A 6000-nucleotide genomic window follows, 5' to 3' on the forward strand; every position below is an offset into this window, starting at 1 on the left:
CATTAATTCAGCAAAACTGTATTGAATATCCATGATTTGTAAGGCAATATGATAAGCTATATCATAAAAGATATTACTGTGTTTTGTATATATATGTAAACTAATATCCTTCAGTAGGAAAGAATAATGAGCAAATTTATGAATTATCTTTTCTCCCCATGAAGTCCAACTCTGATACCTCATCATGGTGTGCAGTTGATCCTCAAGGCCAGAACTTTACCAACAAAGTTTAAGCTTCACCAGGTCCTACCAAGCTGTAAATGTTTCAGGTGTGGGCTGGGTAATGGCCTTTTAAGTATAAAAACCAACCTAGTTAAGCTCAGAGAAATTTACAATCAGATTTGCTACAAAGTGATGACTTTTTCAGTTACAGCATCTTTTAAAGATCCACAAAGTCCTAGTGTAGTTTTAATAGGCATTGAGGTAGAGTTCACGCAAACAAAATGACATTGTTTAAGTATTTATCCCCAAAACAATTAAATTTTTAATATTTTTCAGCACATTTTTGCAAAAATTATAGCTAACGTATTATGTATCTACTATGTTCACGGTACTATGCTAAGTGTTTCACAAATATCTCATTTGATCTTTACAACGACCCTAGGAGGTAGGTGCTCTTATTATTCCCATTTACTTTTAAGAAACTGAGGCAGATACCAAATGACTTAGCTAGGGTTACACAGTTAATTAGTGTTTGAGGCATAATTTGAACTCAGGCCTTCCTGATTCCAGACCCAGTACTCTTATTATGCTGCTTAGCTTCCCTTATGCTCATATCTGCATTGAAGAGACAAAATATTAAAGTACCTGGTGAATTAAAGGCTTCAAAATTGGGTTTCTATTGATCGATTTGGTAGTTCTTAATCAAACACATCACAGGATACATGACCTGCAGTTAACATCATAATTTTCTATTTACATATGCTTATCATGAGAACGGCGGGAGTTGTTTTCTCTTCTTCGATGGTGATCTTTTGGTGACTTCTGTGGTTGCTAATCACAAGGGTCTCTGCTTCAGGGCTTCTCAGGGCTTCCTGGAGGCTATCTCAGCTTCTTGTCAGTTTAGGTATAATGGCTAGAATTTTTCCCCAGTAAGAGTAGTATCAGACTTCTTTATTCATAGATGCAACATCCAGCTAACAAAAACCAAACAGGATGCTCCCAAAACAAGATGAGGTTTTTTCCTTTGATACCCTTGTATCTGGAGGTAGATATTGGCCTTTGATAACTATTAAATTTAGGGTTAAACTTTCCCCCAAATCCTTTGTGGTTTAACAAGTGAATTAATTTGAGCTAGAACAAAAAGTAAACTAGGAAGCAAGATCACTGTTCTCCACCCACCTAACCAAAACTCCTGCCTTTATTATGGATTTCTTTCAGCTGCAAAGCCCCTTGGGCTAACAAAATAACCGACTGTCTTCCTACACATTTATAGCAAGAATTTCAATATGGATATGATTTGTTTCTTCCGGTGTTATGCCCACTTTTTGGTCACTAGGCAAAGGATCTTATATTTAAAATACCATCAGTTAAGGTAATATTTATATATAGTCTAAAACTATGTCAGCCCTAGGACATTCTTTCTCTATCAATGCAAAAGTAGATGTGGGCTGCACAGGATTGAAAGCGGTTTTGTGTTTTACTTTCTTTCTAATAGCAATAATAAAAAACAAGACAGTTGCACCAGAGCTTAGTATGGTCACTACCATGCTTAAAAGAGTGCCTTGAGCAAATCAGGTATTTATATATTATTCAAATCAAACGAGAGAGGGGCAAATAATGTGAAACCCTGAAGAAGGTAGGATCACTATGACTAATAGAGATGGGAGGTGAGAGTGGAAATAAGGAAGTAATATTTAAATATGGTTCCTGTGTGTACCCATCCTCACTGGTGATCTCATCTCTGTGACAAGAGAGTTTATCCTTGAATGACAATGGGGATAGGGAATATTTTTTTTTTCTTTTCACATCTGCTACTTGATTAAATGTCTTTTACTTTGAACTAGTATGTCCGGTGATTGACTTGTTAAAGGTAAACACATTGTTAAGGGCTTGTGATAGTTTTTAATAGATGCTGACCAATAAAGTATCTTGATTTGAGGTAACTTTATGGAGGGGAGACACAGGTGTGTGTGGGGGGAGTCAGATGCTGTATGTGCATAAGAAATATTAATTTGACATAGATACAAGGATGGCTTAGGAGTATAGAGGAGAGAGAGAGAGAGACAGAGACAGTGATGGAGAGAAGGGGAAGAGAAGAGAGAAGGGAAGGAGGAGACAGAGAGAGAGTGACAGAGACAAGGGGAGGAGAGGTTTATGGCAGGAATTGAATCTCCTAGGCAAGAGATAATTTGAGCCAATACTACTGTGGTTTTAGTGGGTGCTGAGAAAAGAAATGGATGGAAGAGGCATTTCAAGGCAGAATTAACAGGACTTAGTAATTGAGTATAAAAGGTGAAAGAAATATTAAAATAGAACAATATCAATACTTTGGAGACTGGGTGAATACTGGTATCTCCAAGACTGCCATGTCAGAACAAAAAGTAGGTCGGGGGTGAAAGATTTAATAGTTTGGTTTTAAACATGTTGAGTTTGAGATACTATTGGAAAATTCAGATTAGGATATTCTGTAGACATTTGGGGTTGCAGGTCCAGAACTCAAGAGAAAAAAGACTGCTGGACTTTTGGAAGTATGATAGGAATGGCATTTATTTTCATTTTTTTCCTATGCTGGTAATCTGACTTTCTTAAAACTGTTATTAAGATCTAAAGGATACTTGTTCTTATGAGAAATTCTTGTACATAGGTTTCTGTAGAAAAGAAATGAGTTCTCAGCTTTCATACATCAGATACAGTACAGGCTTCATTTAATCTCACAAAAAAAGCACAAAAGACTTGTACTTGATCCATTTGTACTCAAGACAATTCTCCTTCCCTCTCTAATGGAACTTTACCTTCCCCCACTACCAATAGGATCTGTATAGGGTATCTCAAAAGTCCTAGTGAAGTCTGAAGTTTTAATAGCTTATTTAAGCTATTAAATTAGTAGCTCATCTAAGTAATTAAAGCTTTAATAGCTTGAAACTGCACTAAGACTTTTGAGGCACCCTATATAGTCCTCTAGGGTATCTAGTATTATCACAGCACTGAGATCCTCTCTCCCTATAAAAAGCACCCTAGCTTACCCAGGATGACTGCCAGCACAGGTTCTTTGATCTGCTTTTCTAAAGGAATGCAACTTTAAAGGGGTCAACAACCTTACAATCTTTAATTACACACACACACACACACACATATATAATTCACTTAGTTCAGGGGGGAAAGTCAGCACAATAAAGACAGAGAAAATAACACAAATCAACAGACAGGGCTTCTAGCTGTCTGACCAAAGCTATACACACATAGTAACCAGAGAGAGAAACACCAACACCTGGGTTTTCAAAGCCAGGAGGCTCCTTAACAGCTACCCAGAGTCTCATCTGGCCAAATCACAGGAACACCCTTCCAATAAGTGAGCCCCAAAACAAAACCTTACCTCAAGGGGCGGCCAGGTGGCGCAGTGAGTAAGAGCACTGGCACCAGAGTCGGGATGACCTGGGGATCGAATCCCAGGCTCAGATACTTAGCACCACACCGAGAAATAACTGGCTGTGTAACCTTGAGCAAGTTACTTAACCCCAAGTGCTTAAAAAATAATAATAATAAAATAAAATATTTAGGGGTGGCCAAGTGGCTCAGCGAGTAAGAGCACTGGCCCCAGTGTTGGGATGACCTGGGGATCGAATCCCAGGCTCAGATACTTAGCACCACACGGAGAAATAACTGGCTGTGTAACCTTGAGCAAGTTACTTAAACCCAAGTGCTTTAAAAAAAAACTTACTTCAGAGTGTATATATATATCCTTTTTCAGAGTCAGAGGACATCATAACCCTTGTGACCTGCTGCCTAATAACAAGTAACAAAAGGTGTTGGCCTTCATGAAAAACAAGCCTCCCTTAATCAGGTTTCTCTTGTTGGGTACCACATGAAGCCAATTAATGGGCAGGGAAGATATTCAGCTTCCATTAATATTATTCTCCCCTGCATGGAGAAAGCATTCAGAGTTGTTGGAAGTAAAGCAATCCAACCTTAAAGGGAGTTTGAATTTCCCTAATAGGCCTTCATGATGGTGATACTACTGGGTTGAAGCTCCCCAACAAGAGAAAAACACTCAGGCTCCAGAAAGATGTGCCTGAAAAAGAGAAAGGAAAGGGGTTACACAAAGAAAGCAGAACCAGATCTTCTTGATTTAGGAATATCTATATTTATGATATTTCTCCAAGGAGACTTTCAGACTTAAGAAGGCACCAGTGGTAGAGTAGTGAAGGAGTTAACCTTGACTAGGCTTCTCCTGGGCATATCCTTTATATTAGTAAATGAAAAATGTAATAGTAAAATCTACTAATCTTAATAAATTAGTTTTTAACCAAAATACTATTTCAAAAACCTTGAAAAAGGTTATTTTTTTTAAATGTCATTCTTTTAAAAAATGACTAGTGATAAGAAAGGAAAAGATTCACTTTAACTTAGTAATACAGGTCAAGGACATTTAGACATGGACTCAAAACATATTTATCTCCTAAAAATAAATTTACTGTCAAAGTGATGAAGTAGAATTAGTTATTTCTGAAATTTTTCAGCTTTCATCATCACATCAATCATTACTGGTAACTGAAATGTCTTTTAAGCATCAGCTGGTTTTTAAAAAAACTATAAAGCAGTAGTTTAAAATGGTGAAGTATACTGACCAAAGTTTTGGCAACATATAGTAATTGGGTAGAGAAAAAAAAATTAAGCCAGTGAATTTTGTTTTAATATTCAGGGGAAAAAAAGAATGAAGGCTGGAAGGAGGGAAAGAGGAAGGAATAAGGCTATAATGAGTAACTACAACAAAAAGCATACTCATTGAATCAAACTTGAAAATTCAGCAAAAAAAGCCCAACTTGAATAAATTTAGGTTTTTTTACTCTTCAACTAAAAGAGTTCTTTTGATAATTATTAATTTTTAAACTCATTAAATCCTTATCCTCTTCAGCATCATTAGTATTTTTGTTAAGATGATAATTTTATGTATATAAACATTATAAAATAATTTCCTTAAGAGTATATAATTTTTATGCATAGATAAAGGGCAAGATACAAAGTGGTCAAAATGATTTATGTATAGAAAAAGAATCAAGAACAAACAACATCCATAAAATATAGTTTTGAAAGAATTTGATAAAAAGTTGCCATTTTAAAAAAAATATTTTTTGATGAAATTTGCAGGAGAACAAACAGACATGAAATGGAACAGAACTCTTGGTATTTCTGAATTGAGCTGTCCTCATCAGCCTTGATAATAGAATTACTGCATTTAGACATAATGCATTGTGTACCACCTTAGCAACTTGTATACTGTCTGTAACCCCAGTTCCAAAGTTCATTGGTATTGGACTATTTCCTTGTTAGTGGAAATCAATGTCTCTTTCTCGTGTGAGAGATGGGATAGAGTTGGTAAGAGTGAAAAGGGACAGTTTCTTTAGTCTTCTTTGAGTTCTTACCAAGTCTTCAAGTTTTCATCTAACATTGATTCATTTTAGGTCCTACAGTCTCTTTGGGTGCTTCTGACTTCCAGCTTTAAGAAAGAAGATGGATGAGGCCAACTCCACTTTAGAATTCTAAAGGAAAAGACTCTGGGAAGACATGAGAGGAACTGGCATTCTCTGTCATATCCCTGTCTTCACTTTGCTACACTAGAGACTTTGGAGAAATTCCCCTTGGTTGAAATCTAGGACATACTTTCTCAGTTGAACTAATTTACCTTATTCCCAGTGGGAAAGTTCCTTCACTCAGTATTGTCTGGTGTATATTCTCATCTGAGTGCTTTTTCTGATTTCTGTTTTGCCACCAATTATATGTGTTGGCTAAATACTTTGTGTGTTCATTGTGGAACCCATATTTGGTGGGAAAAAGGTCAAG

Source organism: Petaurus breviceps, unplaced genomic scaffold (assembly GCF_028583685.1).
Source record: "Petaurus breviceps papuanus isolate PSGF00001 unplaced genomic scaffold, PetGlider_PUasm1.0 90804, whole genome shotgun sequence".
In the NCBI taxonomy this organism is placed as follows: domain Eukaryota; kingdom Metazoa; phylum Chordata; class Mammalia; order Diprotodontia; family Petauridae; genus Petaurus; species Petaurus breviceps.